Genomic DNA, 12,898 nt, shown 5'->3' with positions numbered 1-12,898 from the left:
CACTGACCAGATTTGAAGAGTTTATGATGTTCATCAAAGGCCATTGATAAAGGACACATCTATTATTTCCCAGTGAGGACCTCTACAGTAATATTTCAGTCTTCTCCAAAAAGACCAGTTTCTACAGTGCAATTTGAACCTGAAAGCAACAGAAATATTTTCCATAGCCTGAAGCAGTTGCCAGATTTGCAAATACCATATTTTAAAATTACAGGAAATGTAAAAAAGTATTCCTTTTCTACCCATAATTAACAGTAGGACCCTTTTACATCATGCTGATATGATTGCAGTAATTATTATGGTAACAGGAATAGAACATACCGTATAAGGAAAAAATCTGTTCAAAATATAGTTTTTGAAAGAGTAAACTTTTCTTTAAATAGTTTAAAATTACATCAGACAGAAGAGAGGGACAACCTTGTCAAAGGGATCTTGTCTTCAATAAAGACCTACTGTCCCATCCCACTAGTCACAAGTTATTCTCTATTGCTCCCTATGTAGCTCTTACCAACATTCCAATATTACACAAAACAAAATACTTCAACTACCAATTGAAACCTACTTCCAAAAAAATAGCAGGGTTGGTTTGAGGGTATACAGTGGTCATGGGGATGCTATGGGATATATATAGTGGAAGAAAACAAATAATCCCTTGTATCTAATTTCTTAAGGAATATGACTAAAGGGAATAAGAAATGTTAACAACTGCATTGCACCCTACCCCACAACTGTCACATTTTATGGGCAAAGGATCAGTGCATATATCAGCATTGAACTTTCAAGTTTTCAAAGCATTATTACATATAATCTAATTTGATCCTCAAAACCATCCTACAAGATGTTAGGAATTCATTACAACAATTTTTTATACAAAAAGCCTGAGGCTCCAAGAGGTTAAGTGGCTTCCTCAAGGTCACAAAATGAGTAAGCCATGAAACCATAAAGCCTGCAGTAGGTTGGGAGAGGTTTCCCAATCCTATAGTCTTTCAACTACACCAAACTATTTCTACAAGAAAGATCTAATTCTGAAGGCTAAATGTGTATCCCTAACACACTCCTTATTCTAGGCAAAGGAAATCCTTAATACTTTCTCTCCCTGCAGTTTACTTTTGACATTTAAGACTTGCTATTTGCCAATGTGTTAGGAATTTGAGACTTGAAGACAAAAATTCAATAATTTATATGATCAAGGAGATTATATTCTGCCATGGTTGGGGCAAAGGGGGCATATCTATAAAAGACTTCTGTAGGGACAGCTGGGTAGCTCAGTAGATTGAGAGCCAGGCCTAGAGACGGGAGGTCCTAGGTTCAAATCCGGCCTCAGACACTTCCCAACTGTGTGACCCTGGGCAAGTCACTTGACCCCCATTGCCTACCCGTACCACTCTTCCACCTATAAGTCAATACACAGAAGTTAAGGGTTTAAAATAAAATAATTAAAAAAAAAGAAAAAAAAAGATTTCTGTAAATGAAAAAAAAAAAGCTAGAGATATAATGCATTTCCAACTTATTTATGAAGATATCTTCCATTTTAAGATACTTAAAGTACCCTTCATCTCAAGCTAATATGTACATAATAATTTTATTTATAATATGTAATATATAGCTACATATTACATACATTAATAAAATCTATTATATATATCCTCTTAATATGTATTTTAACAGATATGTGTGTGTATATNGGAGGTCCTAGGTTCAAATCCGGCCTCAGACACTTCCCAACTGTGTGACCCTGGGCAAGTCACTTGACCCCCATTGCCTACCCGTACCACTCTTCCACCTATAAGTCAATACACAGAAGTTAAGGGTTTAAAATAAAATAATTAAAAAAAAAGAAAAAAAAAGATTTCTGTAAATGAAAAAAAAAAAGCTAGAGATATAATGCATTTCCAACTTATTTATGAAGATATCTTCCATTTTAAGATACTTAAAGTACCCTTCATCTCAAGCTAATATGTACATAATAATTTTATTTATAATATGTAATATATAGCTACATATTACATACATTAATAAAATCTATTATATATATCCTCTTAATATGTATTTTAACAGATATGTGTGTATATATATATATACATATATATATACATATATATACATACATATATGTGTGTGTGTCCTTATGGTCTCCATCTTGTCTCCAAGAAAGTAAGTTAAGTTGATTACAAGCAAAGATTGTATCATTCACTGTATCTGTATCCCCAAAGCCTAACAATGATTGGCAAATAAGAACTTAAACATATATTTGTTGATTGAAAATGCCCAAATTAGACATGTAATTTTGTTGATAGAAGAACTCCCTGAGGAATCTCCTTCTCCCAATGTAGCTCAAATCCTTTTATACATCTTATAACTTAGTGAGTTACTTAGATCTCTAAGATATTTTGACTTTCCCAGGGTCACATAGCCAGTATGTATTACAAGTAGGGCTTAAACTCTGGTCATTCTAGATCTAAGGCCAAGTCTTTATCCCTGTCCCCACACTGCCTCTCATGTGTATACAAAGTAATTTTTAGAGAAAAAGACTGACGACAATGCCTGTGTTCAGAAAAGGGCTTGCTTTATCTAAATAATAAGGAAGAAAGAAGAAACTAGCTTTCCACAAAAGGAAAATGCATAGTTCCAAGTCAGGATAAAGGTGGATCCTTGTCACTTTAATATTTGTTGGCTAAATGGTGGTGGTAATAGCTCAAAATTAATCTATTTTGTAAGAAATCATCTCTTGAGCCATACTCTGAAAGTAGGGATTCTACATAAAGACTTGGTTGTCTTATGGGGGAAAACACTGGGAGTTAACTTAAATATTTATCTGGGTTCAGAAGGGTGAGTAAGAGACAGGAATGGACAATAGTCTGCAACCAAAATAAGTTAGGGAAACTGGGTTTAGCTGTTTGGGGAATGGCAGTTGACAGGAATGACAGTTGGGCCTTAATTGCCACACTGATTGGCAAGAAACTAGCAGGTAAATGACATTGACAAGAGGGTTTATAAACACAGGTTTAATTAAAGAAAACTATAATCTAAAGCAGTGATTCCCAAACTTTTTTGGCCTACCACTCCCTTTCCAGAAAAAAATTACTTAGCACCCCTGGAAATTAATTTTTTTTAAATTTTAATAGCAATTAATAGGAAAGATAAATGCACCTGTGGCCATCACCACCCCCCTGGATTGCTACAGCACCCACCAAGAGGCGGTGGCACCCACTTTTGGGAATCACTGATCTAAAGGATGGGAATAGGGGTTTCTATGCTTCCAGAGTAAAGGCAAACCACCAGGTCAGGAAATGGACTTATCTACATTGAACTAAGAACTAAAGCAAGACAGGGCCCAAAGAATAGAGCTCCAGGACCACTATCTGTACTCCTTCAGGTAGGTAGATCTAGGAGCTAAACCAGCCCAAGTTAACCAGAAACTCAGGTTGGGTTTAAAAGTCTCTACCAAAAATCTCCCAAAAGGAAATGACAGTCTTCCTTCTGGATCCCAGGAAATCAGGGTACAAACTCCACTTCCTCTGAGGTCTCCCAGGGGACAGTTACAACTTGTCCCCAACTACCATGGTCCAACTCAGAGAGAGAAGCAACACTTCCTGCTCCCCATTCCATTTAGAATCCTTCAGCCCTGCCTGCTAAATCTCCTAAATACTCATTTATTAATCTTCCTCACAATAGTTGAGGTAAATTAAAGAATGTAGATTCAAGGTAAAAGAGAACAATTAGGTTGGGAAGTTGGGAATTACTTTGAGGAAAATCCAAATGAGTTGCCAAGTACTCTAGTTTTACAGCATCAAAGATATTCTCAACCATTTTATTCTTGAGTTTTCACTTCTCCTGGAAGCAGAGTAAATGAAGTTTTGCCAATTTGAAGTTAAAGCAACTGCTGATTTTGTCAGTCCTCTTTTATATAACTAACCTCACAGCTTGCTTTCACTTTACATGACTCCCATGTCAAATGTAGCATGGTATAGAAGAGAGAAGATTGGCCTTGGGGTTTGGAAGACTGCTTCGAAACCTGTTTTTGACATATACTGGATTTGACTGGATGCATAGGTCACTTAACCTTTCAGAGTTATAGATTACTTTAAGTTTCTGACTTACATATCAGCTACTGTCCAACATATGTAGAGGAAGTTTCCATAATCACAGGCCCAGACCAAAAAATTCTTCTGATTTTCCTAAAACTACTAACCTACAATTATAAAATTAATTTATTTTTAAAAACTCTGTTTGACTTTATTCTCGTTTACTAACATCCCAGAGTTCAGATCAAATGTGTTAGAAATAAAAAATAAAAATTAATTTCTTCCCAAATCTGAATGAGATTAAATAAGACTTTACAGATTAGTCCCATTTCTTATTTGGTCACAATGTGCTTGACAGATTGTTCACACACAAAAATTGGTTAAGTTCTCTGTCCCAACAATCTATATCCTGCTTAACAATGCTACAAAGGAATGTACATATCTACAGTCCTATTTGTCAAGAAATAAAAGTAATGAATGAGAATCATATTTTGAATAACAAGAGTAGACGAGACATCAGAGAAAAGAACAGGCCTAGGCAGCTCCACTCAGCCATCTTAAAATACTTATGATTGTTAAGCATAATAGAACATTAAAAAGATACATTCAAAACTCAAATTAGTTTTTCTCCTCCTGGGAGAGCCTGGCTGCCTGATTTTGATCAGGCATTCATGTGTTGCTCCCTTTCAGACTTACAATTCCAATGAGTAGAGTTTTATTCCACTATGGGAAGCTGTATTAGCATTAATGACATCTAAGATTTAGAAATCCTTGTATTCTGAAATAGGCTATAACATTCAATTTGTAAATATTAAGGTCATACCAAGGACGTGTAGAGCTATTTTTAGTTTTGCAGGTTCTCAGTTGATGATTTAGACAGTACCTACCATAGAAAGTAGGGCTTCTCCTTAAACTTAAAAAAACAGGGCATGGCTAATGATGAAATGGGCAAAGCTGTATTTTGATCGTTTGTGTTACATGAATAGGAATGATGTGATCCATACATGTGACTTCCCCCTCACAAACTCTTTATATGAACAATTTTGACATGTATTAAGGGAATTCTTGATGAAGATATAAGAAAAAAACATGCAATATTCCATGAATCATGTTCTGAGATAGACAGCTTTAAAATCACACAATTGATGGAAAAGTGCAAAGCACACAAGATCCAAATGAGTACATTGTTTCTTGACTTTATATGAGAAAAATATTTGATACAGTAGAGTAAAATGCTGCCTTCAAGGCTGTCCTGCAACAAGGTGTCTCTTAAATAGATATTAAAATAATTCAAGAACCCTTCTGGGACATAACAGTAGCAATATCTCTGTTCAACCACTACAAATAAGAGAAGGCCTGTGTGAATGTAATGGAAGTGTATTATGTTAGATGCTTGCTTTCTCAAAGAGGGGTTAGGTAGGGAAAAGAGACATTCGGAACTCAATTTTTTTTAAAAAGAATGTTAAAAATTATTTTATATGTAATTGGGAAAAATATAAAACTTAATTTAGAAAAAAGACATCGAGACATCTTAATGATGTAAAAGAAAGAACAAAAGGCAATTCAGAAAGAAATAGACAAGGACAATTTTGAAAGTAATATGAAGAATTGTTATATCATTTTTTAACAAAAAAGCAAGTGGTATGAAATGTTGATTCATCAATTAATATCAAAAGAATCTTTGTTTTGTTTGATGCATATATATATATATAGATAAGCTCCTTTTTAGTATTTTGATTCAAAAAATAAAAGAAAATTTTAAAAGTAGCATTAATTCAGTTTAATCCAATGCACATTTATTATTTATAAGTAGACATGTTCGAATATAAAACAAATGTAGAATTTCACAAAAAAATGGAATAAAGGTTATCATCAAGGAAACATGACTGAAAAACAGGATGAGCTATTCATGTGACAAGGGCAAAGGATAGCAACTATACAACACAAATATTCTATTCTTTATCCTCTTAATAGCAGGAGGTAATAAATTTCTCAAGACATTAGGTGGACTCTTTGTGTCAAATTTATAGATTAGAGTCACAGAGGATGGACAGGAATAAGAAGATAAATATGGATGAGATTATGGATCCATTTGAATATATAGTAAAGAAATATATGTACCCCAGAGCTATACTCCTGTCATAATATATATCTATCCAGAGAATCTAGGTCAGAGGGAAATGTATTTCCCATAGTTTATGAGATTCTTCAGAATCTCCTGTTTCTGAATGATATTTTCATCTGTCCCTAAAACACTGACAAACCTCTTAAAAAAAACCACAATTATTCAAAAGTATTTGCCCTAACTATACCCAGGAAACAAAATAAATGGAGGAGGAATGCTTATTACTCAAATGATGAAGTTCAATCTTTAGAGCAGTTCAACACTGTACATGAATATATTCATAGATGTATATATGTAGGATAGGGAAGAATTTCTGATTTTATTGGTAGAAGTAACATAGATAAGAAGACTCCCTTTGCTAATTAGTGATGTTCCTTCTCTTCAATTTATACTGTGAATTGAATAAAATGTATATGATTGTGTTTATACAGATAAAACATACATTATGTATATGCATAATATATATACATATGGATAGATGGACGGATGTGTGTGTATATCTACATACATGCATAATGGACAAAAACAACATAGGAGACAGCGAATCAAGTCTAGTATTGTGTAGGAGGAAGAGAGTAGGCTGTCTTGTACCTAGGAAATTATAGAGTATTTTGAAAAAGCTTAAGCTTTTACTAAAAGCAAATACTCTTATTTTTTAAATGTATATTTCTCTAGTGTTGCTATATGCTAAAAGATCACAGAATGTTATATTTCTCAAAGGAACAAAATTGCGAATGATCCAAAGGAAAATTGAAAGGTACATAGTAAATATAATTAAGGTCATATCTAAATAAGGCTAGCATGTGACAAATATAGGGCAGGTAGGAGATGCAGTGGATAAAATGCTGGGTCTAGAGCAGTGATTCCCAAAGTGGGCTCCACCACCCTCTGGTGGGTGCTGCAGTGATCCAGTGGAGCAGTGATGGCCACAGGTGCATATTTCCTATTAATTGCTATTAAAATTTTAAAAAACATTAATTTCCAGGGGCACTAAGTAATATTTTTCCTGGAAAGGGGACAGAAGGCCAAAAAAGTTTGGGAACCACTGGTCTAGAGTCAGGAAGACTCATTTTTCTGAGTTCAAATCTGGCCTCAGAAACTTACTGGTTTATGTGATCCCAGATAAGTCATTTACCCCTATTTGTTTCAGTTTCTTCATTTATAAAATTAGCTGAAGAAGGAAATGGCAAAACACACAAGTATTTCTGCCAAGAAGAGTCAGAAACAACTGAAAATGACAGAACAACAATAATAAATGTGAAAAATGAAGAATTTATATATCAAAAGCAACATGAAAGAAACAAAAGAGATACAGGACCAGAAAAAAAAAGTAGATCAGTCACATAATAAAGAATAACAGACAACAGAACACTTGCTACACTAATATCCACATAATGTCAAGGAACCTACAGGAAGACTTCCCAGCACAAAGGGTAGGTGCACGTGGGTGAATTATGTGAGGCTACAGGCAAGTGTCACACACAATGAGAGATTCTTATTTATGTCATCAAAGAGAGTAATAACATCGATGTGATCACAGAACCAAAGTACTGACATACCTGTCACAATTATTCCAAAGCTATATAAACAATGTTTATATGTTTAATAAAATCTACTTACTGATAAGACTGGTAGCGATGGCTCAGAATACAGTATACGATCTTGACTTCTGTGATGTCTAACCAAGTACTAAGCACTCTCTCTGGACTTTGATGACTCTGGAAGAGAGAGTGAGGCTGACAACTTTGTGGAACTCTGCCTCACTCAAATCCAGCTGATATAGAAGTCACAATATCACCATATGAGGTCATTGGTCCTTTTTGGAAATGAAGGATGAACAACAATTTATATGAACTACTATCCTCAAACTGCAATTGCTGTATTCATAATTTGTTATTTAGCTAATGGGAGTCCATTTTTGGCAGATTTGATGCACCTAGTATTACAGTATGTTCCCACTCTAATGAAATAATAGGTCCTATGGGTTCAGACCTAAAGTGGGAAGAGCACGGGCTCTAGAAATGGAAAATTGGAGTTTAAATCCCAGCTGATAGTCTTACTGCCTTTGCATTCTTGATACTTAACCTCTCTATAACTCAGTTTCATCATTTTTAAAATGGAGTTGTACCCAATGCCATCAAATGCCATATCCTGCTCTATGATCTATGATACTTCATAAGAAAATGAGAAAAAAAAACCATCCTTGGTTTTATTCTTTTGGGGGTGACTTTTCCTACATTGGCAATGTTATAAGTTACTTAGAACTTAAGCAGTGCTAAAAATTACATCTCATTCTTAACTAAGATATGCTATTAAGATATGAATTAATACAGAAACCTCCTAATGCCAAAAAGAGTGAAGAGAAACAAAAATAAAATTATTCAGTTTGACTTATAAAAGGTATGCCACCTTATTTCTGCAGAGTACTGCTTTAGAGAAAAAAGTAATCAAAACTTCATTATTTTCAATGAAATCTTCATATTGATTCAGGACACTATGTAATTTATCTAAATTAATTATTCTCCACTGCTAAAAGGAAGTTAAACAACAAATGATTTATTCTACTTATTCATCCATTCTTTATCAACTCTTCTATCCTGCTGCCACATTAGATTTGAACATGACCAATATACAAAAATGAATTAATTAATCCAACATTAAGTTCAGGACACAAACAGGCATCTATATGGATGCTATTCAGAGATGTTGCTGAATTTTCTCTTTAATAACAATATATTATTTGATTATCAGTATACTTCTTTTAGGCAAAATAGGACCATGGAAAAGGGGACTTTGAATTTGGTAGATGGAGTAAATCTTTAAAATGAAGAAAAAACAAGGATTTCTAATAGGTTGTGTAAATATTAAGAAGTTAATGTATTAGTTGAGGTTATTTGGTAAGAATTATCAGCTTAGCACCTTTCATGACAGATGGAATTTCTCCTACACTACTAATATGTGAAACTGAGAGAGACACTAATTATGCACTTCCATTTTTTTGATGAAATAACTGAGGTCAAGAGAGATACACAAAATGATCACTCTACAGTCCTTTCTGACTCTGGGATTATGTCAGTGATGACAAAGAGAGAGGGAGAGAGAGAGAGAGAGAGAGAGAGAGAGAGAGAGAGAGAGAGAGAGAGAGAGAGAGAGAGAGAGAGAGAGAGAAACAGAGACAGAGAGAAACAGAGACAGAGAGAAACAGAGACAGAGAGAAACAGAGACAGAGAGGGAGACAGATAGACAGGGAGAGACAGAGACAGACAGAGCACAAAATTACAAGAACTCCAACCAAACTTCTCAATAAGCTCTAAATGAAACAAAAATTTGAAATGAATAAAAGTGAAGACAATATCCAATTGTTATAATTAATTAAGAAGTTTATTATTAAATAAATAAAATAAAGTTTATTATTATTAAAGCAGGGGTCAGCAACCTTTTTGGCTGTGAGAGCCATAAACGCCACATTTTTTAAAATGTAGTTTCTTGAGAGCCATACAGTGCTCACAGTGCACGCTCCTGTAACAGTGTGCACTCCTGTAACAGCGTCTGAAAAAAAATTGACTTTATGGCTCCTGCAGAAAGAGCCATATCTGGCCCTCAAAAGAGCCAGATATGGCTTGAAAGCCATACGTTGCCGACCCCTGGTCTAAAGTTATCAGCAGTCATCCGATGGCCCAACAGATAGAGCTCTGGGCCTGGTATTAGGAAGATTTAAGTATGAATCTGCCCTTAGACACTAGTTATGTATAATCCTGAGTGGGTCACTTTACCTCTTCTTCCTTCAGTTTCCTCATTTGTAAAATGGAGGTAACAGAAGCACCAACCTCCCTTGGTTGCTGTGATAATTATATAAGACATTATTTCTAAAGTCTTTAGAAGAGTGCCTAGCATATAATATGTGCCTAATAAACCTTTGTTTCCTTCCTGCTTGCATCACTGTACAAATAAGACTTAAAAGTTGAGCAACAATCAACCATCTAGAAGGTATCAAGACACATTTTGATGTTAAATGTTAGTTTTAATAAATTAATACTTAAAAATAACTTCATTAATTAATGCTAATAAAATAATGTTAAAAATACTCAGCTCACACCACCACAAATATGAATGCTATCATTCCCACTTTATAACGAGTAAACTGATGGTCAAAGAAATTAAATGAGATCCCCAAAATTACAAAGGTATTGAAAGAAGTAGGATTTATGCAGGGCTTGAGACCAAGTCCATTAGGCTTTCCACTATAACATAATGCATATTGTTTTTAAACATGGTCACAAAAAGCAAAACAAAAATGGAGAGGCGTGGGCAAAGTCAAAATGGTAGAGAAGGTACAGGATCCTGACTGATATCTACCAAATTACTCACAAAACAATATTGACATAATACCTCAAGATGAGTTCTGAAGTGGTAGAACCCACAAAAGAACAAAGTGACAGAAGTTTCCAGCACAAGATGTAGGATTAGGGAAACTAAGATGACAGGGGTCAGTGACAATCAAGTCTCCCTAATCCCTGGTCTTTGGAGAAACATAGGCAGGCTTGACTGGAAGGGAGGGACAGGAATTTGTGGAGTACTCCTTCACTTTCCCCCTCCCTCTAAGCAGTTGCAAGATGGTTAACAGCTTGGTAATGAATGATAATCTAGCTTGGTAACTTCTGGGCCAAGATGGTAAGTGGGGAAAGGTTAAACTTCGTATGATGATATCTTTCTCTGTATTATTTCCCCACAGGATAGAATAGGTGAAGCTTGATGTCTTAGAAGCTCACTGGCTCAGAGGTTAGGATCAACTTCAGAGCCACTAGTAAGAGGAACTTTGCTTAAGGAGGATGTGAGTATTTCCCCAAATTATCTGTATCCAGACACTGTTCCTAGATGATAAGGGTTTAATGATATCAGGGAATGGGAAGGAGGTAAATGGCTTAGGATTGATAGGTAAGGAGAAACTACCTAAAACAGCTATGTCACATAAACAGCCCCTCCCCACAAGGGAGGAAATGTATCTTGAATGGCTGATCTCCTATCCAAGCCCCTAAATATTCTTCTTTCTAAACCTAGATAGCTAAACTAAGGTAAACTATGTATTGCTTGAAGGTCTAACAAAAGTAAAACAGCTTTGGCTGCCAGAGACTGAATGGCTCCAGCAGCTACAAAGAGTATGTGTGTTCAGGGTCAGGATCCCTTCTGCTCAGAGCAAAGAGCAAAGAGCCAAGAACCAGGAACCTTGCAAGCCGGGTGACCTGACTTTTATACCAGAACTCCAACTACCTTTAACTGCCCCCTTTCTTAGAGTTCTGGGGGGCACTATGGAATTCTTTGATGCAACTTGAACCCCTCTCAGCAATATGGATCCCACAAAGATAAATTAAAAAGGTGGCAGGAAAAGTCCTCTATACTGGAGTGGGAGTGGAGTGCAGACCAGCATGCTGAGACAGACACCACCACAGCAAGGCAGCACAGGCCTTGGAAAGGTTGAATCATCAACAGCTTCTTCCACAGACAGTAAGGAAGCAAGACAACTGATCAGACGGATATCACAGAGGTCCCTGTGTTGGCTGTTAGTTCAAGACTCTGTTGCATTAACCATATACAGATCGAGGTTGAAGCTCTAGGTCACAGTCCTAGATAGAGGAGGAGCAATAGCACACACCAACACTTGTGGTCACAGGGATCAAGGGACCCTGGATACAGTTCCCAGGTTAAAAAGAGTGCTTGTGGTTGCTCACATCTCTCCTTATATAATGCCACCTGGAAAAAATGAAATCACTTGCTCTAAAAGCAGTTGCACAAAGTATCTAAAGCTTGGGATAATGCCCCCCTTACCAAAGAAACAGAATACAACTTTAACAGATTTTAAGTTAAAAGAAGAGAAAAATGATAGAGAATGAGCAAACAACTGCAATAAAAATTCAATATTGAAGCTTATTTTGGTGACAAGAAAAACCAAAATACAAAATCAGGAGACACAGTCAATACTACTTCATCTTCAATAGAAGATGATAGAACTTCAAAGAAAAATGGGAATTTGTCTCAAGCCAAAAAGAATTCCTGGAGGAGCTTAAAAAGAACTTTAAAAATCAAATAAATGAGGTAGAAGAAAAATTGGGAAAAGAAATGAGAATGATAAAGGAAAATCACAAAAAAAAGAGTCAACAGCCTGCTAAAGGTGGCACAAAAAATACTTAAGAAAATAATATCTTTTAAAAAAAAAGAAGAGCCAATTGGTTAAAAAAAGCATAAAAATCTAACTAAGAAAAGAATTTTTTAAAAAGCAGAATTGGTCACATAGAAAAAAATGTACAAAAATTTACTGAGGAAAAGAATTCTTCAAAAAGTAAAATTGGTCATATGGAAAATACAGTACAAAAGCTGACTCAAGAAAATAATGCCTTAAAAAATAGTATTGGATAAATGAAAGCTAATCACTCTTGGAGACATCAAGAAACAATAATATAAAGTCAACAGAATGAAAAAAAGAAGAAAATGTTAAAATATCTCATTTGAAAAAACATCTTACCTTAAGATGATTTATCTCTAAGAGGTAATTTAAAAATTATTGGACCAATTAAAACCCATAATAAAAAAAAGAGCTTAGAGAGGATCTTTAAAAGAAATTATAAAGAAAAACTACCCTAATATTCTAGATCCAGCAGGGAAAATAAAAATCAGAAAATCCACCAGTCATCACCTTTGAAAATTAAAAATCCTAAAATGAAAACTTCCTGGAATATCATAACCAAATTCTAGA

Source organism: Gracilinanus agilis, chromosome 2 (genome assembly GCF_016433145.1).
Source record: "Gracilinanus agilis isolate LMUSP501 chromosome 2, AgileGrace, whole genome shotgun sequence".
Lineage (NCBI taxonomy): Eukaryota > Metazoa > Chordata > Mammalia > Didelphimorphia > Didelphidae > Gracilinanus > Gracilinanus agilis.
This window is presented reverse-complemented; position numbering follows the sequence as displayed.